Source organism: Uloborus diversus, chromosome 4 (genome assembly GCF_026930045.1).
Source record: "Uloborus diversus isolate 005 chromosome 4, Udiv.v.3.1, whole genome shotgun sequence".
Lineage (NCBI taxonomy): Eukaryota > Metazoa > Arthropoda > Arachnida > Araneae > Uloboridae > Uloborus > Uloborus diversus.
Genome location: NC_072734.1, coordinates 43,601,136 through 43,623,748, shown reverse-complemented (window position 1 = coordinate 43,623,748; position 22,613 = coordinate 43,601,136).

The window sequence follows — 22,613 nt, the reverse complement described above, 5'->3', positions numbered from 1 at the left end:
AGGCAGTGAGAAACAAAAGGATTTAAGTAGACATTTTCAAGTTTTAATTAAAATGCGTATAAAGATTACGTCCTAGGTAGGCTTTCATTCATTTTTTTTCTTCTAAATCATGCTATACAGCAGCATTTACCAGGGCTACTAATACTATCTCTTGCCCCAACACAGAGGAGGGGTTCACCTACCATTTGTACTGGTTTTCTCCAAATTTTTATTTTTGCCACTTTCATCCCTTTGCTTCTCACTGCTTCATATGCGTATTTGCTAAGTTTGGATTTCTTATGTTGGGACTTATGATTAAATAATCTATAGTGCATTAACGATAGTCCGGCTTTTTCAAACTCGGCCACCTTTTGTTCGCATTAGGCCGAGTTTTCAAGATTCCACTGTACTAGGCTAAATTCAAGCTTCATTCACACTAAAAGGAAAAACATTTTGAGTCGTTTAAACACCTCTAGAGCAGAACAACTGGTTAAAAACCGAAACTTATTGATTACTTTCTCCTTACACTTTGGTAGTCAAATAACTGTTTGACTCTAGATAGTTTGAACTTGATTTATATTGTCCAGTGAATATGTTCTGAACCGCAAATGTGACTCACACTACTTCGAAAAGGAAGTCTACTTTTTTTTCCCCAAATATGTTTTTTGTGGTTATGCCTTAACTTCCTCAATACTTCATCAAACTTAAAATGTTAGAAATCGTTTCTAAGGTTTTTGCACGGCTATCTGAGTAAAATAAACAAGTTACATTTTTGCTGTTATTCGGAAAAATAACCTTAAAGAACCGAGTTTTTGAACTCCTTCCGTCGAGTGTGAATGCTTCGCACGGGTCAGCAAGTTGCTTTATAAAGGTATTCCAGGTAAATAAGGTAAACATCAGTAATGACCACTACTGAAGCACTGACCACTACTGGTCTGTTTACCTTTTTATCTTATGTTGAATAACCAATTTAAGAATTATTATTTAACTAATTAATGTGCAATTTGTAGGTTATTCTATTGAACCATAGATCCGTTTTGATGAATATGAGTTCCTTCGTAAGAGTTAAGTGGATAAGTATTGTACAGTACAACTAATCAAAACGAAAAAAAGTAACATATATTTATAAATAACGAATTGATTTCCAGTTTCTCCGACATTTAAAATTTCCTCCCCTCTTACAAAGATTAAAATATAAGATTGAAACTGGAGAACAGTAGGAAAGGAAATTTCGTGTCGGCGAAACTAGGGAGGAAACCTAAATAATTTAGCAAAAAATGAAAAATTTAAATGAGTGAAATAAAAAATATAATGCCAGAAAAACCTACAAGTTGAGTATACTTTTAGTAATTTAATTTTGAAAAGTTACTTTTGGAAACATTTTTCTTATAAAAGCATTGCGTTTTTAATTAAAAATTCTCAATTATAGGCAGTATGTTTATCGAATCTAAGAAGCCCATAAAGTACATACTCACAATGATACCGGGTTTTAATATTTTACTGAAATGTAATTTACGATGTCTTAAATTAAGCAATAAGTCTTGAAGATGTTTTCATTAGCGAAAGGGAAAATTGAGGCAATTATCTGAATTGCAAGACTTTTAATTAAAACGGAGGAAAAAACTGCTTGCGAAAAATATTTTTTCATATCTTGAAATCAATTGCTGCTTCGCGAAATGTAATTTTAAAAACTTGAGTGATGCCGTAGTATTTCGTTCCCGTGAACTAAATTTACCTTCTACGCGAAAAGTATATTTCTAAGCTCCAACCAGTAAATCAAAGAAACAAGTACAGCAATAATATACGAAATAAAACACTTATGTCATGAGTGTTATCAATAGTTTTAAAAAATTGTTCATTAATAAACCAGAGTCATTATTTCATTATAAAACTGGCTTTATTGTACGCAGACGAATAAATCCAGCAATTATTTTTATGAAGTATACTTTAAGGATCATTAACGGAGTTTCAATTATCTAATTTTCGCTTAAGTATCTTGCAATCTGGCTCTAAGTACTTTCAGAAACAATTGAGGTCGTTAACTCTCAAATTAATGTTCTTGTATACTATTACAATCATACTATTCCGTGCTATTCAACTTTGGGGTAGAATTTGGTAACTAAACGTGTTATTTTTCTGCAAGCAAACACTTTGAAGTGAAAATCATTTAAGAAGTAATGTCAGGTAAAAAGTTCCAGTAAATGTATTTCACGACTTCAGTAACAGAGTGCACCTGTGTCCATTTTTTCAAGAGTATTCGTGCATGAAGAAGTTTTACGCATACACTACAGCCATTTTCAGCGAATTTTTAGAGGTAATTACAGCGGCATATTAAGTAGTTAATAAATATGTACTTTTTCTTATTGTAACAAATTTAGTGATGTTATCTTAAGTATGGAGTGCGACAAATTGCCTGACTGTCAAGGGCAAATTGCCTGACTGTCAAGGGCAAATTGCCTGACCCCAAAGCTACAATTTTGTTTTTTGCAATAAAAACTTGAATTCGTAGTTTTTGGTTATGATAGATTTTGCACAGCATTTGGACCTACATTAAGAGAGGCAGGAAGTAACTTTTGTTTTTCGCTAACATTTTTTTTTTTAAGTTTCTGCTTCGGTGGGGACAGATACTCCGACTTTATGCGAATTGTGGTGCAATTGATTATATAATAAAAAGGAGATCGCTGTTTTTTATACGAAAAAAAATTTCTGCTTCTAAAAATTATTAATGTACCACCTAATGTCTTTAGGTAATATTTTACCCAATGAGGGGAAAAATGATTAGATTAGGATCAAAATTTAAAAAATAACTATGTATAAATCTAAGACTTTTCTTGAATAACTGTTATTTGACAGTCTGAATATTGTGCAAAAAAATCTCAAAATTTATAAAAGCATAACTTTTTTTTCGGTTATAGGAAAATTTAATTTTCTTGCCAATTACGAAGAGCTTGTCTTCGTAAATCTCTAAGTTAAGATGATGACTGGAGCTTTCCTCTTTCCCATTCAACGGGGAGACTGTCTTTCCCAGTTCTGGATTCATATTCATGAAAGATAATGTGCCTTATCAACGTTTGGTCGTGGTGGTTGCTTCAAAGAGTAGATATCCAGCGCATACTGTGACCACCTTGCTCCCCTTATCTGAATCCCATTGAACATTGTGCGGGGTTCGTCAATATGCTGGGGATACAGGTTGCAGTTCATTCACCCACCGTCCAAACTTCGTTCCAGAACTTTACAGTGTTCTCTATTATGCTTGGAGCATTATAACGCATTGCAATATAATACTCTGTAGAGGGGGAGTGTTGTACCTTAAGACACTTTCCATATTTCAATTTTTAACGTCAATTATTTAAATCAAATTTAAAATGTAAAAGTCATATTCAAATACACAACATATTTTTATGCAATATACCTTTTAAAATTCAGACAGTTTGAAAAGAAAATATTGCTAGCCATTTGAAGTAAGATTTCCACGCTATCGCAAGGTACAACATCCTACTTTACCTTGGGACACGTCCTGTTGCACTATGGGAAGGTATTCACGATTCAAGAAACAGCCATATATTTGAAGCAAAACTTTCCACCCAAAAAATCAGAAAAAAAAAATATTTTTTCATGGTAATAAATTAAAACATGAATAATAAATTATGAACAATGAATTATTATCTAACATTAAATGTGTTTAAAAGACTACATAATATTAGAACATTTTTTCATGTTCCTAAACAAACCTTAATTATTAAGAACCATTATTTCCTCATAACCAAAATATTACTTCCCTTTTGTATGAAAATAAAATTCAGTTGATTAGTTTTACAAATACAAAGACAGAAAAGGAAATAAAAATGAACAAATGACTTACTTTCGAGTCATGAAATTTTCTTTCTCTCACAAAATCGTCAATTTAACTCATTTGATGCAGATTTTTACTATGGCACCATTTAGTAGTGAAGGTTACTATAAGAGATTACAAAAACATGGCTGCTAAAAATCGATTCTTATAAATTAGCCGTGTTCTAAAGTACAAACGTCCCAAGGTACAAAAGGTACAACGTTCTCCCCTAATGCACTAATGCATTATACAGAGCGCTCTGAGGGCCCAACTCATTCACAATCTCATAGAAAATATGGGAAATCGTTGTCTTGCATGCGTGGTTACCACAGAGGACCAGGCACGATGTTAAGCTGCAAAATCAACTTTGTATTTTAATTTCCTTGATTAAAGTGTAATCGTCATTCCATTTTTCTTTCTAGCTTTTCCCTCGGCTTATTAGAGGTGAATATTAGCTTTCTTTTTCATTGATTTCTTTTGTTATAACATGGATTTTGGAAAAACATATCTTAGCGTCATATCAGTGCAAAATTATTGGGCCACCTTCGTAACTTCATGTAAAAACCATGATATTTAGTTTGAAAGAAAATATGGAAAAGAAAGAAAAAATTCAACGTTGTCGAAACACAAATTTCAATGGTATTTCAGAAATTTTTCAGCACTATCGAAAAAAAAAATCTCAATGAAGAAAGTTATGAATTTCAAAACAAAAGTCGGCCATGGTAAGGTGGTAATGGAACACACGACAACAACGATTTTTCAATTGGTACTTGAATAACATTGATATTCTCATCCGTTGTTTCCGCAAAAAAAAAAAATAATAATAAAAAAAAAACTAATCGTTTTACTTCTCATTTACTACTACGATTTGAATATTTCGTCCATTTCTCAGTCAGATAAAGATAGTTCATCCAGCCTTCGAGCGTCTACAGAAATGTAGCTCTTTTTGCGGTATTTTTTAACTTATAAATTTGCGAAAACCAGAAATTGAAATGAGAAAAAGTCGATCTGTTCATGCAGAGAAGAAAGCAGAGAACCGCTAAGTATGGGAACATGAAAAGGCCGGATGTAGGGAACAGGCCGTGGTGAAATCAAGATAAAAAGGAAAAGACGCTCTTTTCTGTATAAAAGAGCACCATTTCCTTGATGGCTTTTAACAAGAAATATCCCATTCTGCGAACAGCCCTCTGTACATTTTCTATTTCTTTTTTTGCTTTTAACTTGAACAAGTCGAAACATTTGTTGAAAAGATTCTGGAAAAGATTTTTTTTTTATGACAAAGTTTTGAAAGAAAGTAGTTAAAAACCAAATCTAAACTTCTAGGGGAAAATCAGGATTTTTTTCCTAAAGTAATTTACAGAATTGTTTTTGTTCAAACTATTTATTAACTATCGATTTGTTCATTTTTTGTTTATTCTAATTTTACAAAATGATTTGAATAACTAGGTACCAAAAAAAGGACACGTTTTACCATAACACATTTTTTTAAAGTAATTTATTGTCTTCTGGTTTTGTCTGCAAAAACTGTTGCAATTTTTTTTGTAAATGCTATAATTAACTAAGAAGACAGTTTTCAGATACTATATACAAAATATCGACACACAGTTCCTTTTCCGAAAGTATAGCTAAAACTTTTGACAACCACGAAAATTAACAACAGTTAACTTATGCGATTCAAAGACTCATAGTTTTAAAATTAAGTTTTCTGTTGGTGTCTCATTACGCTCCTTAATTCATAGAATTTTTATCAGAAAATTCAAACAAATTAAAAGAACGTGTAGAAACAAAAAAGGAGAGGCAATGGATTATTAGGGTTCACTTAGGGTCAGGTTGTTCACTTTGCAAAACCGTCAAAATATGAAGATTTAAAGAAGTGACAAATTCAAAAAAGTTTGCGCCAAGAGTGAATTTGTGAGTTTTCCGGACCGGAAGGCCAGTGAGCAACGGTTGAATCCCGAGCACTATAAATTTCTCGTGACAAGCGATTAAGCGATTTTCTTTATTTATTTATTTTGCAGAAAAGAAATAGCAGAACACTAATAAGCAATAATTGAATGCCGAATTTTAACAAATTATGCGAAAGAAGAATTTCTTTTTACAGAAAATCAGCTCCGGAATTGCGTTCCAGTACCAGTTAATCCCTGTTTTAATTGTACGTAGCATGTACAACTGAATATATCAATGTATATCTTTAAGTGTTTTTCTATGGGGCTGCGTAAGAGGCGCTACCTGTTGCAGACCAAGTTCGATCGCCCGATGTAGCATCTAGTCTTTCATGTATCCCCACTTTCAGCAGATGCCGTTACCGCTAGAACTTTGACGCCCAATCTCCCCATCAAATGGAAGCACCTTGGCTCTAGTGAATCACCGCCTCCTATACTGAAGGCCATCGGACTGGTTACCTTAAATGAGCATTGTCGTACTAGAAAAAGACCGAGTCAAAGGCCAGAGATCCTTATTTGGCTGTTTGACGCTCTCAACACTCGCCGACGCGTGCACCAATCTCAAATTAAGTTTCGAATTCTTTGCCAATTTTTTTTTCACTAAAATACTATTCTACGGCAGAGTTCACTCGTGGATTTAGAAAATCTCCTTTTTATAGTTAAACTAGCTGTACCCGACACGCGTTGCTACGCCAACAAAAAAATACATCATCATACTGATTTTCATGACAATCGGTTGAACGGGGCAGAAGTTGTTACTCTGCAGTGCCACCTGGTGGCGAGTGGCTTCAATGAGCATATTATGCACCTTCTCCGTGGAAAAATACATATATATAGCAATTTTCATAATAATCGGTCCAGGTATCAAGTGAAGCCGTGACTATACTCAAATTTTGTACTCACGCAGTTTGCAAGATCAATCAATCGCTAAAAATATCGAATAGAAAAAGCTTTAAATCCCCCCGTTGCATGAAAAGCCATAAAACAATAAAGAAAAAATTTATTTGTTCAAACTCAAGAAAAATGGCAACAGCTAACTTCTTATCAATGAGATCTTTCACGCGAATTAATTTCTGCAGCCGATAATTTAATTCGTATTTATCCAATGGATTGTGACTTAAATTGGAATAAAAAAGGAACTATCGATCGGATTTTTTTCGAACTGGTCTATAGACATTCCCAGTACCAAAAATAACAAACGGTGAAAGTTTCAGCCAAATCTGTCGGGTAGTTTTTTGAGTTCATGGATGACATACAGACAAACATTCATTTATATATATATATATATATATATATATATATATATATATATATATATATATATATATATATATATATATATATATATATATATATATAGATTAATTCTGGAAATATAAAGGCATTTTAGTAATCTTACTGTAATGAAGAACCAAAAAGAAATGAAAATCGTTGAACTTCAACAATTTATAATGGATATAATTTACAACAAAAGAACAGGTAAGAATTTTGCATACTTTTTCAAGCCATCAATGGCTCGTTCTTTCTCGCAAATTAAATTTTTGCAAAGAAATAAATATTTACAGAACATTTTAAACTAATTTTTTATATTTTGCATAAAAGAAATTCTGATCACTGAATTTTTTGTCCTCATTTCAATAATTTTAATAGAATGCAGCTATTAAATTCACGAAAATTTTCAAAAATAAAGCTAAAAACTTGTTTCAGTTGATTGGGAAAGATGTCACCAAGGAAAGTAAACAAGAAGAAAATATTTCACTGACAACTGACATTTTTTCAATATATTGCTCACTTTTTCGCATGATATTCATTTGACTACTTTGTGTTGTAGATAGTGACGCATGATTTACAATAGTTCCCATGTATCTTTTAATTTTTATGCAAAACGCATTTCACATTTAATTATACATTTTTTTCAGAATACTTGATTATGATAGCCATTGCATTACTAAGTAGTACGCACTTCTACGATAGCGGATAGGAAAATTTAAAGTATATTGTTTCTGTTTAAGTATGAGCCTATGATAGTTAAAATTTAAAGTTTTCATTTATGCTTACTTCGTTATAATATTGATTAAGACCTTATTTTTCGAATCTAATAAGACTCTTTAAAAAATGTGCAGATATGATACAATGTATTGAAATTTTTGGTTCCTGTAATCTTGTTATTCCCTACGTTCTTTCTTATGTATTTGGCTCAATTTTAAGAGCGAAAGAGTGTTAACTTAGAAAATAAACTTTTGATTTCTCCTTTGATCTATGTTAATATTTTTGGTGAACAAATGTTCTCAAAATAATAGCTTTAGTATTTTACGGGACATAAAATAAAGCGATTTTCATCGGGAAATCTCCTCTCCCTCGTCCTTTTTCGGTCACGTGACGAAACCAGTGATTGGGATTTCTATATAGTAGGTGGTGATTGAATGCGAAACAGCAAAAAGAGTTTAATCTTGCCAACAGCGCTCCAAGCTAAACAAGTACTCGAGGAACCTTTTACGTGCCGCATAGTCATACGCCGTGGACGCTGTCAATTTTCTGCATCTTGAAGTTCCATCGACTGGAGCGAGGTTCGAACCTGCACCTTTGGGCGTAAGAGACCTGCTTTTAATCTAACCACTACACCGCTCTGTCGGTAATTATAGCATAGTAGGATTGACAATATGATTCAAAACCATGGGTTCTGGGAATTTTAAAACCTATATCTCTCCAGTTGTATCCGTGACTGGCAAGGTAAGTGAAGTGCTGACTAGTTCGAAAATCAATGTTTTTTTGTTTTTTTTAACATTATTATAATTGTTATAAGAATGAAAAGGTGTGGTTTTGGACAACGCTGACAAATTATCCTGAGAACATCTCTTGCCGGAAATTCTTTGTTTGCTTACTATTCGAAATTATGTCATCTGTTAGATTCCTTATTGGAAGCCCTTGGTCTGATCGACAAGGTTACACTCCATTTCAGGAGTCCTACTAACCTAAAATGATTGACTGCACTTCATATTTTAGCAATTCGATAAAAAGAACTGATACAAATTACTGAGAAATTATTTTGCATCTTAAAATATCAAATTTGACAAAAATCTCAGTTTTATTCTTAAACGAAATCATGTTCAATATGTGCACTAACTGACAACGCTTTATCGCTTCTCCGCCAAACAACACTAAATAAACATTTGACAGCTGAAAATGTTTAAATGAGGTTCAAATTCATTAAAGCACAAAATTAAAACTTCAACACAGTTTTTCTTTTCATTAATTTTTTCCCCACATTTTCTTTTTATTTTTTTGACAAAAATTTATATTTCACCTCCCGAGAAATGCCATTCATATTTATTTCTTAATATTTCCTGTACCAAAAATCAACGACTAACATAGAGAAATCGTCTCCTCTTGACAGTATCTCATTTTTTACCTTACTTTTTGCTTAGACACAAAAATTACAGCTGAGAAACATACTGAAAACGCATTTAAGTGAATCAACCATGTCTTACAAGATACTAATGAGATAATTATTTTCTTCTAAAAAAAGTAGAATGCGATAAAATTTCCTGAAAAAAAACACGCAAAATTACATAATTGCACTGAAGACAAATGAGAAAAGCACGAAAAATTAAATTCGTTAAAAAAGAAAGTTGTGAGAAATACTTTCCAGAAGAAAAAACGGAAAAGAGATAGCGTATAAAAAAAAAAGCCTCTAAGATTGAAAAAATGTATGTCAAAGCAATAATTCAAAGAAAAACATGGGAAAGAAAACGATGAAACTAGAAATAAACATAAAAAATCATGATAAGTCATCTGATTGTCTTAAATATTAAAAAAATATTTCTTTACAAATAAAAATGTTTTTTGGTTTTAGCGAAGAAAAAAATATTAATGATTGCTTTTTAATATTCCGTTTTTAAATTTAAACTCCCTGCAAAACACATTAGATGGCAGAAAGTTGTAATGAGTGCATTTAGTTTAATTTAGCAAATGAGGAATCAATTTTAAAGTGTAAGCAAGAATGGTGATTTAATGATGCGAGTAGAGGAATTGGTCTCAATACGGGCCATGGTCTAACTATGGGCCACCCGCTGAAATGAGGGAAGGGGGTTATGCGCAGTCTCAAAAATGGTACCGAATGAATCAACAGGAAAAGGCAAAAGCCTAGTGAGCAATAACATTGATAGCTAAAGCACGTGGTTTGTCAGGAAGCGTTTTATAAGAAACACTCGCTTTTGAAGAACTCGAAACTTTTTGAGGCTTGTAAAAGTTAATTTATACCTATTTAATTTATACTGTGAAGTAAGTGGTTGTTGCGGTTGTCGTGTGCCCGCTAGGCTAGCAATTTGGTGTGCGCTGCTTCACTTTTCCAACTGTACCGTAATTTGGTGTGAAGTCCGACTTCCACAGTACACACAAGCCATAGGGACCCGTTTATAGAGTAGGCAACCATTCACATCATAACAACACATTCACACAAAGGAGGGACAAGGACAGGGGAGAGAATTTACGTCCATGTCCGAGCCAGGATTCGAACCCGGACCTTCCTGTCGCAGTCAGACATTCCTGACCACTAGACGCAGTAAGTGGTTTTTATCTTAAAACAAAGTAGATTATATGGGTTTTCTTTCAGTGTACTTGATTTGAAATATTTTTGTTTAGTAATGGTTTAGTACACCATAAACTTAAAGTAGTGCATGGTCTAAAAACGGGCTACCGATGGGGGTTCAAAAGCGGGCTAGTTTTTTGACCACCATTGGTGGACCGTTCTTAGACCAAACTGTTTTCGATACTTGAAAGTTTTGACTTAATATAATGACTTAAATTAGTCCGTGTGAAATATCTCCAATCCCCGCCCATTGCAAAGAAAAAGAACAATCGTGGCCGCGGGAGTGTTTAGGCTTGTATCATCACTTAGATCGCCTTACAAAGACGAACTGGTGAAAAGTGTAGAGCGTGCTTTGAATCAGTCGGAAAATTGAAAGCGGGGAATCTGTTGCCCGTGTTAAGAGAAAACATCCAAAATCTTCATATCAAGCCAAGTCAAAGAGGGAATCCCAACGACAGCAGTCGGACTCGAAAGGAGACCACACTGATATTCCTACTGAAGGCAACGACAAGGATGACGAGTTGGTGGTTCTTGTTTTTGATAAATCTGATGATGGCAATGTAGTATGAATATTTTACGACAGATTCTTTTCACATCACATTACAGGAAAAGTGTGGATTCTCTGCTTCAAGGCTAGACATCCGAGTGTGTGGGATGGAAAAAAAAAGTTCACTACATTTGTAACTTCTGCAACGAAAAAATGAAACAAATGATTTTTATTTTTCATAAAAATATCTAAGATGATATCTTATAATTTTTTTGAATTAAAATTTCATCCCTTTTATTTATTTTTTAAGAGATAAAATAGTTTTTCCTCAATTGACTCATTTTTGGACCACCTCTTGAAAAACGTGATTTTGCCTTTTTCCCAACCAGTTTTAAAACACTTAAGTTTTTGAACCCTAAGATCATCTTCATGAATGTTTTTAAGAGTTATTGGCACGAAAATTATCCCTTTAGCTTTAACAGGTAAATCAGTAGGTAGAAAATGAAAGTGGTGGCCAGTTTTTGAACCACTTTCTCTAATATTAGTGCCAGACAGTAAAAAAAATATTCAAAGACGTCCAGGAAAATAATGGGTAGCCAATCTGCCTTAAATGCCAGAAACAAATCTGGTGAAAAGCAAAAAGATTTCCTGCTGAAAGTCATTAACCTTCCTAAAATTAACCTGGAATTTCCCTTAAGAACTCAGAAACCAACGCAATAAAAGCCTGTCGCGTTTTTGGAATAAACCATCAATTCTCAGGAAAAATTTGAATATGTTTATAGTAATAGCTTGGCACTATATTCTGATTTAAGCAGAAAGCTGCTAAAGCATTTTAACAAATGTGGCCAAAGCTGTTGTAGAATTTCAAGCAAATATCTAACATCTTATTACCTTATTTGCCGGCATTTCTTGCAAAACTGCAGTCTCCAGAGACTGCACTCACGCCCTCATCGGGGTTCAGTCAAGCTAGAAAGGCTTGAGGCGGCTGATTCAGCTAAAGGCGAAACACTTTATCAAAAAAAAAAAAAAAAAAAACAGTGCATTTTGACACTGGTTGCTAAAAATATTTTTCGCAACTGTGAGAAATCTGCATTCCCATTTGCATTTTTATTTTATTTTTATTTGTTTATTGTATTTTATTTTTTGATGATTTCTTCTGTATTAGATAATCTTTGTTTTTATTAGGCAGTAGGGGTTCAGTCAAATTAGAAAGGCCGTAATTAAGGTAAAGGCGAAACACTTCCATATAAATGCTAGTACATTTTAACACTGGAAACGAAAAATATTTTTTGAAAACAGTGAGAAGTTTGCATTTTTATTTTATTGTTTTGATAATTTCTTCTGTTTAAGATAACCTTTGTACTTGTTATCATTTCTGTATGTGTTTAAAAAATTATCTAACTTTAAATGCTTAAATACGGTCATTATCTTTGATTATTCTTTGAACTCTGCCTTTAACGATCGTATTATTTTCAAGGAACCTCAAAAATTAATTTTCGATTTTAGGAATTTTTTTAGCTTGAAATTTGTATGAACACGAAAAATAGGAGACTAAACTTCAGCCCGTGATTTTCACAGGAGCGTGCAGCTAGAGGTTAATTCAAAACTAAGTTAAGAATTTATTATATCAAAGATGGCTAACTAAACTTATTTATTACATGATTTTTATTTTGGCCAATTTGCTTGATTTGGCTGAGAGAAATAATTTTGTTTTTCTCTATCAACCTTTCTAACAGTGTTTCATAACTAATATTATGATAAAGTTGTTTCATTCAGTCGAAAGTAGTACTTTTAGTCACTGAAATTGATAGAATACGCAAAAAAAAAAATAACATGGGCGCAGAAAGTTCTTCCGTTTTCTCAACCTTTACATTTTAAACAGTCCGATTTTTCAAACAAGGTGCGGTCTTGATGACGTCACAAATGATGCTCTTTGGCACATTTTTGTACCGCGTTTACACGTTATGATAATCAAGAAGCGAATTAAAATTGCGCTCTATGCTTGCTATCGAACATATCGTTGCCAAAACACGTCAGTAAAGATGCAAATTAAATATTTTGCTCTGTGAATAGCAACACAGAATGGCATTTCATCATTTGTGATGTCATCGGCAAGAAATGTAAACAATGAAGCGCATCGATTTAAGTAATTTTTTAAAAATATTAAACTTAAACAAATTATTTAAAAAATAGTTAGATCCGATGTTTTTAAGCATGTTCTTTCAGAAAAAAGTTTTTCTGAAAGAGAATGCTTAAAAACATAGGAGCTGTCCATTTTTTGATAAATTTGTTTACGTCTAATATTTAAAAAAAGTACTTAAATCGCTTTCATTGTTTACGGCTTCTGCCGATGACATCACAATTGATGAAATATCATTCAGTGTTGCCATTCACAGAGCAAAATATATAATTCGCATCTTTACTCACGTGTATTGGCAACGATATGGTTGATAGCAGGCGTAGAGTGCAACATTTAATTCGCTGCTTGATTATCATATCGTGGAAACGTAGTAGAAAGAAGCGGCAAACTGCATCATTTGTGACGTCATCAAGACCACGCCTTGTTTGAAAAATAGGACATTTTAAAAAATTAATTTTCAAAAAATGTTAGGAAAACGAAAGTATTTTCTGGGTCTATGTTTTTTTTTTTTTTTTTTTTTTTGCTCATTCTATCCATTGCAATGACTAAAAGTAGTACTTTTGACTGAAGGAAATCACCCCATTATTATCTGTAGACCATAAAATTTTGAAAAGGAAGAAAAAAAATAAAAACGAATGTTGAAAAAAATGTTTCAAAACAATGGCTGCAATATTTTACTGCAAAAACTTTTCTTTCGAAAAAAAATTCGAGTTATTTTTTTTTTATTATTTATTTATTTAAATATATTTATTCTCTTAGGGTTAATATTTAATTCATTTTAAGTGTTTGTCTATGCTTTAAATATGAAAGTTTTGAAACCAGAAATAAAGGAAAATTACTAAATTAACTGATTAAAAATAAATACATAACGGAATGCCTTCTTTTAAAAATTAACACCCTAATTGAGAACACAATATTTCTAATACTTTTGGATAGCACAAAACAATCCTAAATTACTTGAAAGAGTTCTCTCCACAGCGGAAAATCCTTTTCCTTAACGCAATTAGTAATGTTTACAAAAATATTCAATTAACTTGTTTGGCAGTGAGATATCTAAATAGATAAACAAAGACGCGAAAAATATATTCCAATGTTTAGCGTCTAATAAGATTAAACGTCTAAAATTATACCGCTGCTTTCTAGAATTCCTCGGAGGGAAAGATAATTTTTGTAACGAAGTGAGGGCAAATTTTGAAATGCTTTTAGGCATGGCATCAAATAATCAATTTTGAAGTACAGCAGACATTTATTTATTAGTTGCGATTACAGTCGAGCTCGTTTGTAACGAGAGCGAAGGGACCGCGATATTGTAAAAAACGGGTTCGGGAATAAATCATAAAAATTTACACATGCTTGCTTTGTTATTTTTACATTTCTGTACAGTACCAAAGTAGTTGGTTATTTGATTTGAACTACCTTATTGTCTCTTCATTGTTATTATTTTCGAGGAATGTGGGATTCGAAAAACATCGTCATTTGCATCCGTGGCTTCAAAATACAAGTGTTTCAAAATGAATAGCGGGGTTTTAACATGTTATAATATTTATTACACCAAACTTGCAGCCACAAGTGATATATCAAATGAAAGAGAAACTCAAACAGTTTTGTTTGTTGGCATCAGTGCGCATGCTAACTGGTACTTCTTATCTTCTTTTCTACTTACAGCTATGGCTCTTCCCTCAACTGACTCAAGGTGAACCAGAAAACTTCATCTTTCAGCAAGATGGTGCGCCGCCTCACTGCCATAAAGAGGTACGCGATTGGCTTAACCTAACTGTACCCGACCGCTGGATTGGCCGTAAGGGGCCTAATGACAGGGCTTGTTTCCCATGGCCTCCACGGTCACCCGACCTAACGCCGTGTGATTTCTATCTTTGGGGGTTTATTAAGGACCATGTGTATGTGCCAACACTGCCAGCCGACCTTCCCAAATTAAGGAACAGGATTGAAACATCTGTTGCAGCAGTTACTAATGAGACACTCATCAAAGTTTGGGAAGAACTCGCATATTGTCTTGACGTGTGCCGAGTGACGAATGGTGCTCACATTCAACACTTGTAGGCTATTATGTAAAACTGTTTGAGTTTCTTTTTCATTTGATATATCACTTGTGGCTGTAAGTTTGGTGTAATAAATATTATAACATGTTAAAACCCTTCTATTCATTTTGAAACACCCTGTAGTTTGAAGTTTTTCTGGAATCCAAGTGTGTCGAGGGCTATTTAACTACAAATTCTTCACATTTGTCGTTATGGTGATCGCTTTCATTTGTTTTTCTTTCTCTTGTATTTCAACTACAATGTTCTCTGAAGTATCTCTCGGAAATGATAACATAATCTTTAACAAATATATAATTTTTAAATGCTCATCTACTCCACGAATTTCTAAAAAAAGGTTCGTGTCATGACTTGTTCTCTTGATTTATCGCTTAGCTTTAATTTTCGGTAGAATTCAAAAAGTCAATGAAATTTTTTCAAAAATAGAGTAATCTTTTCTGAAGAGGAATTCAAAAGACGTTTTATGAATTGCATTGTACCAACATTGTACCAACAAAATCATTTTGATTTTCTCGCTAAATCCAAGTTCCGCTAAAACAGGGGTCGCTATAAGTGAGTTCGACTGTATTTTCAGAACACGATAGAATGGAGGTGTTTCCTTCAGTCAAAAATACTACTTTTGGTCACTGAAATTAATAGAATAAACAAAACAAGCAAACAAAAAAAAAAAAAAACATGGACCCAGAAAATGCTTTTATTTTTCCAATATTATTTTTTCCCTGTTTTTTTATAAGATTTATAAAACAAAATGTTTTATCGTGAGACGTCTCAAGTGAAGCCATCTTGAATCGAATCCCGTGGTTGTCTTTTCTGGCAAGATATCGCCATTTAGTGATTTTCCCTGCGTGCAATTATTGGCGGAACGAGAATTGTTATTTAAATAAAATATTCATTTGGCGAAGTTTGGCAATGTCCCGAAACTTGATTTTGGTAAACCTAACTACTTGGTTACGTGTGACTTCATCAAAGAAAATGAAGTCAGCGTATTTTAGAATATTTTTTAAGAGAATAAGTCAAAACTGAGAAAAAAAATTAACTCACCCTACACTGTAAAAAAAATCCGGAAACGTTTCTGAGTATGTCGTGCAGCTGCGGTTCATGAAATTTTCAAAAACGTTTCTGAGTATTTCGGAATTCTCTTTCTGTAATGTCCAGAAACGTGTCTGAGTATTTCGGAATCCTCTTTCAATGTTTCTGAGTATTTTGGAATACTCTTTCTGTAATTTTCAGAAACGTTTCTGAGTATTTCAGAATCCTCTTTCCGTAATTTCCAGAAATGTTTCTGAGTATTCTGTGCAGCTGTGGTTCATGAAAGTTTCGAAAACGTTTCCAAGTATTTCGGAACTCTCTAAACAATTTTCAAAAACCTTTCCGAGAATTTCAGAATCCTTTTTCCGCGATTTTTTTCTAAAATATAATTCTTTACTATAGTATTGCATACCATATCAGTTTCAGTTCTTTCATATCTAACAGCAATGAAACAAACAATTTTAGAATCATTCGTGGATTTTTTTTTTCTGAATTTCTAATGACAAATAACATGGTTAACAGCATAACATATGCACAGTTATAAATTTTTGAAAATTTATGAAATAATATAGTAGTTTCATTCCTATTCACAAAATCGTCAGGGGAGGGGGGTACTTTCTCAAAAGTGGGATTGTTTGTTAAACAATCTTAAACTTCAGTTTTTCTCACAATATTTTCAAGACAAAATTATCAACATATTGTATTTTTAATGCAGAACTTAAAAACATATCTTGTATCAAACCTGATAGCTTTTACTTTCGGATAAAATTTGATAGAACTTACCTTCCCTTCGCGTCAAGTCTATTTCTCTGACGAAAAAAGTGTACCGAAAAGTGCCAACAGAGAAATTGGTGAATTTAAATATGACACCAAGTCCTCCTGTTGGAACCATTCGGGGTGATTCTTCTGTTCTTGCCCTTTTCCAGTTCATCACGAATATAAATACTTTATCAAAATAGGTTACTGATTTTATTTTTACATTGGGCGCAAAATGCATTACATACTTTATTTATTAAAACATTGAATTCTATTGCATGATTACTCCATTTCATATATACGAGATCCCCCCCCACACCATAAGAGTGATGGTGAACCCATAAAATGCTATAAAGCGCCCCCCCCCCTTAAAAAAAGCAATCCCTGAAAATGTCAATGGCAGTCTGCGTGGTGAACGCCCCTCGTCTTCTCCCCATATGTACATTGTATATTTAATTAATAACATAGTATTTAAAAGAGGATCACTTTTAAAACAATGACATGAAATAATTTTTCTTTTTATTTCGGCTTGTAAATGCAGCTGTTCCATTTTTGCCTCTGGCTCATTCCTCCTGACTGTCCTATATTAAACTAGTATATCCACGAAGGAAATGTTATTTACCGAACAACTAATGTCAAGGAATTTTTTATTGTCAACCACATTTAACAAAATGAATAAGCACATGAATTAATTGCATAACTATGTTGCTTACTAATAGATAACTGGGCCATTTTCTAATGGTATAAATATTTTTAAATAAATGAATAAATTATAATAAAAAAAGATAAATAATACTGGCACATTTTTTGTGAAGCATATTACAATACTAGAAAACATTTGCATTACCATATTTTTAATGAATTAAACAATTGATTTTTTTTTTTTTTTTGAACCAATGTATTTATATCCAAGTATTTCGAAATAACTTTTCTGTGATTGCTTTTCAAATATAAATCTTATTTATTTTGCGTAATTAATCAGTTTCAATTGGTTACAACAAATAGTACACTGCGCTCACAGGTATGTAGGACAACTTTAAATTAATTCAATAAACCCAAAAACAGTTACAATTGGAGCCTCATCAAATGCAAATCAACAAAAATATAAATGTATATAACAACATGTTATAAAATATTCATTAATACTTACAAGTGAACATGAGCGAAAGAAAATCTAAGTACCTCCATTACAACTGGATAAGTAATCCAAAGGGTTTCGTTTCATTAAGTATAAAAACGGGTGTTGAAACTATTCACGCTTGAACACACAATATAAATGTAATCATGGTTGCACCGGAAATTGTACAGAAGCAAATCGTTATTAACTAACTTAATAGCTGCGTACATCTTCTAAAAAATCAAGAGCAGCCCAAAATGCAAAGGCGTAACATTAGTTTCGACACAATTTACTACTCTGTAGACATGAAATAACAAGCAATCCAATGCTAAACAGTTGCTGACTGTAGCAACCATAGAAAAGGAAAAAATTAAGCTCTCGTTATTTTCGACTCACTGGCGCCGAAGGATAAAATACGTTTCGAAGCATTGCGCCTCACTTCCGCTTCTAGATGTCTGGAAATAACAAAAAGCTTTCTGAATAATGAGGAGTTCGTTATTGGATGAAGGATTCTTACTATTTCGGAGACGTTTCCGATATATCTAGAAACGTTTCCGAAATTTGTTACAGTGTATGTTTTCGACCATGCTTTTTCAAAAAAAAAAAATGTTAAAAAATGGCAAACTATCCAAATGCAAGTTATGTAATGTTTTTCACCAAAAAAACTTCTGATTTTTTAGTTACATTGATAAACGTTGAAAAGTAGACAAAAGCTTTTGTAAACTTTCGCAAAGGCATAAATAAACTGCATTATAATAATTCTTAAATAAAACATCTTTAACTAGTATGTTGTGGTCATCACGAAACGTTCTTCCCTATGTTTCGAGAAGATTAAGATCTACTTATTTACTTAAACATGAAAGTATAGTTTTGATAATTTTATGCATTTATAATGATGTCTGAATGTTCGCGTATTAATCTAATGGCGATCTTGAAAATGTGTTTTGTTACCTTGCTTACTTTCCTTAAGTGGCCCATTTTTTGCATATTTTCCTAAAATGAAGAAATGAGAAGCAAAGAGATATAAATGGAAAAAGTATTGAGTAAAACGCGTTTAAAGTTCAGATCCTAGATAGCTTTCATTGAACATTTTTTCTAAATTCTGATTAAAAGTACATCACCAAAACTACTAGTACCATATGTTGCACCAAAACTAGGACGAGTTTCGCCCTGTCATCATCACCGGTTGTGTTCAAAATGTTAATATTTGCGCTTAGGCTCCTTGCTTCTCACTGCCTCACAAAGGCACCTATATAGGGGGCAAGTGGGGGCTCAAGTCCCCCCCCCTCCCTTATAAATTGAAACTTACTTGCTTTTAGTACTTTTTTCTTTGGAAAATGTAAAAACCTTTCTTCTCCAGCCATTAATGAATAATTTATTAAAAATGTCAAACTTTAATAACCGTAATCTGTACTGAAATCGGTTTCTATGGAGAAAATATCCTGCTAAACCATGGAGAAAATATCTGAGTCCCCCCCCCCTCCTTAAAATTTTGCATATGGGTGCCCATGCTGCCTCATATGTTCAACTGCATTTTTGTTCAGAAATTCTAGTATCAATGGTGTTGCCAGAACAATTTCAAGTTTTTTCAGATAGAAATTGAAATTTCGTAAACAGATATTATTAAAAGTAACAGCATGACTGATTATTTTCAAAAAAGCATATGAGCATTGTTAAGTGAAATTAATAAAAGTAAGTACTCGAGTTTTAGGCGTTCCTCTTATGGTGAACGTGCAAGTATTCTGGTTCTTTACTCATTTTCTTCTTTTCCTGTTTACACACACATTTTTTGCGGTTTCGGTCAGGACATACATAACAGATATGGCGATCTTATCGCGGGGGACACCCAGCGTGGTAGTTTGGAGTGTCCCCTACCCGTCCCCGCCAAAAGTTACTTTTAATGTTCTATGCACACATAAAGTTCGTACAATTTTCATGAAGAAACTCATTAATACTTTTGTAGTGTAATGAAAGTTTAAATTAAAAGAAATATAAGTTACGAATGCTTTTTATGAAAAAACCAGCCCATTCATATGTAACGCCCCGCCCCTGCAATATTGTGCTCTATTTTCGTTGAAATTTGGTAGATTATATGTAATTTAAAAATAATATATTGGGTGAATATTTCAAGACTTGGCACTTTTTTTTAATGTTTTTATAGACCCTTAAACACACTTTGGGTGTCACCCCCAGATAGTTTATCACTCAGGTTTACCTCCCCCTCTCTTCTCCCCTGTACCGATGCAACTGATAAGTTTATTACTTTTAATTAATTAATTTGTTTATCTTTGTGTAACCACGCACACACATACGCCCGGTTCAAATTCTTATAGAAACGAAATCAAAAGTCAACGGATGTTTCGATGCATGTACAATAAACAATACTGAAGATGCGTTACTTTTCCTTATGTACTTACGTAAAGGAATGCATAAAGATCAATTATATTGAATTTCATTTAATGTGCAACAGCTATTCTGAATCGATACAAAACAAAGGAATTCGTGGAACAGAGCTCTTTCTCCCGAATTTGGTACCAAGGGAATCTGATCTTTGTTGATGCATTTTTTCATCTTGAAACTCCAATTATCTTTTTAGTGCAAAGATGAAAACGTTGGAAAACTAATTGAAGTAATTGCAAATGCAACGTTAAAGCGCTATTGCTTGAGAAAAGCATCGTTGGTGGTCGGAAGACATTTAAAATACTACTCATCTACAACTGATGAATACTCGCTTACTTGATTCTTTCACTTTTGTTTGATATAAGACAAAGATATAACGTCATGTATACCCCAAAAATAGACAAATAAATCCGAGTGTTGATATTTTAATGTTTTAACGCTGTGTTAAATTTACGTGATTTCTATTTAAGTCATTTGTATGGATTACATTTCTCAAAGTTAACTGAAATTATTTCTCTGAAGGTTTTGATAATTTAACTATAATTTACAAGGCGAAACATTCGGTAACAGTATAATCTCATTAAATTTAACGAGTGTACATTATTTAGGCATTAATTTTTCGAATCATATTTAGGAAGCAAAGATTGGCATTTACAGGCAAATATTCTCGAAAAGTTATGGACATACATATCTGATAGAAAGTAATAAGCCATAGAAAAGGGTAAAAGAGGACCACTTTCAATCAAAAAGGAGACTAAAGAGGATCAGTTAAGATTAAAAAGAGGACCTTGGGAGGACCATTCATAGTTAAACCCAGGGAAGCAAGCACTAAAAGGAAAGTTAGCTGCCTGCTGCTAAATCCGTGAAGGTAATTCGTTAATTAACCATAATAATGATTTTTAATGATACAATTCCTTATCACCTTCTGTACAACTGAACTTTTTATCCATTGAATTATATTGATTATAAACATTTGGATGGGGAGGGGGGTGACAAGCAAGCATGTAACTAACGATCTTAGAGTAATTTTATCTGAAAAGTAAATTTTCTACTAATTAACAACTGAAAACTGACTGTTTATAAATAATCAGTTAAGTGACCGATGAATCAGTGCATACCTAGTTAAGACCTTTTAGATACAATTTTTAAAGTAAACATCTTAGCACATAGTCATTTACAAAAAGTTTCACCCAACCAGTTTAAACAGATGTCATTTTGATATAAGGTATTGCAAGATAAGAAGATATAGTTTAGAGGCCCCCCCCCCATGAGAGAGTACCCCCCCCCCACCCGGAGCCCTTATTTCTAACACATATTCCCAATTCCCTACCCTAGTATGGTAGTTTATATACATATGAGAGTTTATAACCAAACAGCCAACCCAGTAGGTAATTTCTGGCTACGCTACTGCCTAAGTTCAAAAATACTGATGCAAGTCATTTATTAGTGTGATTAGTATCCGAATCATTACTTCATATGTATGTATTAGTTGTTCTGCCACGGTATTGTAACTATCTTCAAGAATGTATAAAAATTACTGAAAAAGAAAATATTTCATTGAAGTCACCACATCCAAAAATATGCAAATGCTGCTTAAGCGATAAATACACTGAACGTAAATTTGAGCCTGGTTCACTGAATAACTTAATGCAATTAATTAATGTGCAAGTTCAGATGCATAGAGCTATATTTCCAAATTGAAAATACTCATTAGGAGTATCTTCAATAACAAATAAGGGTACAAAGAAACACAAAAGTAATTTAGTTTTTAGTTTTTTTTTAAATAAAATTGAATAATATAATATGTGGTGGCACATATCAAAATAGCTTCCAGTTTCCAAAAATATTAAAATAATTCCAAGATGAAAAAGTATTGAAATCTCGAACACGAGAATCTAATTTTTACGAAGTACTTACTTTTTTTTTCAGAATCATCACACACTGTTGGCATGCTTTCCAAAAACATATATTTATTTATTATTTACTAAAATTAAGCATAAAATATGCTAGTCTAAAATAGCAGATGTGAAAATAACATTCGATATCCCAAAATATTAAAATATTTACAAGATGCAAAAAGATTGAAATCTCAAACACAAGAAGCAATTTTTTGCGAAGTTCGAGTAAATGCAATGCTGCCATGTTCCAAAAATAAGAAAGTTTATTATCTATTAATATTAAACAAAAAATAAGCTAATCTATGGTGGCGTATGTCGAAATAACTTCTGATTACATAAAAAGTAGTTGAAAACTTTATACTGCATAGTGAATAAAATATGACAACG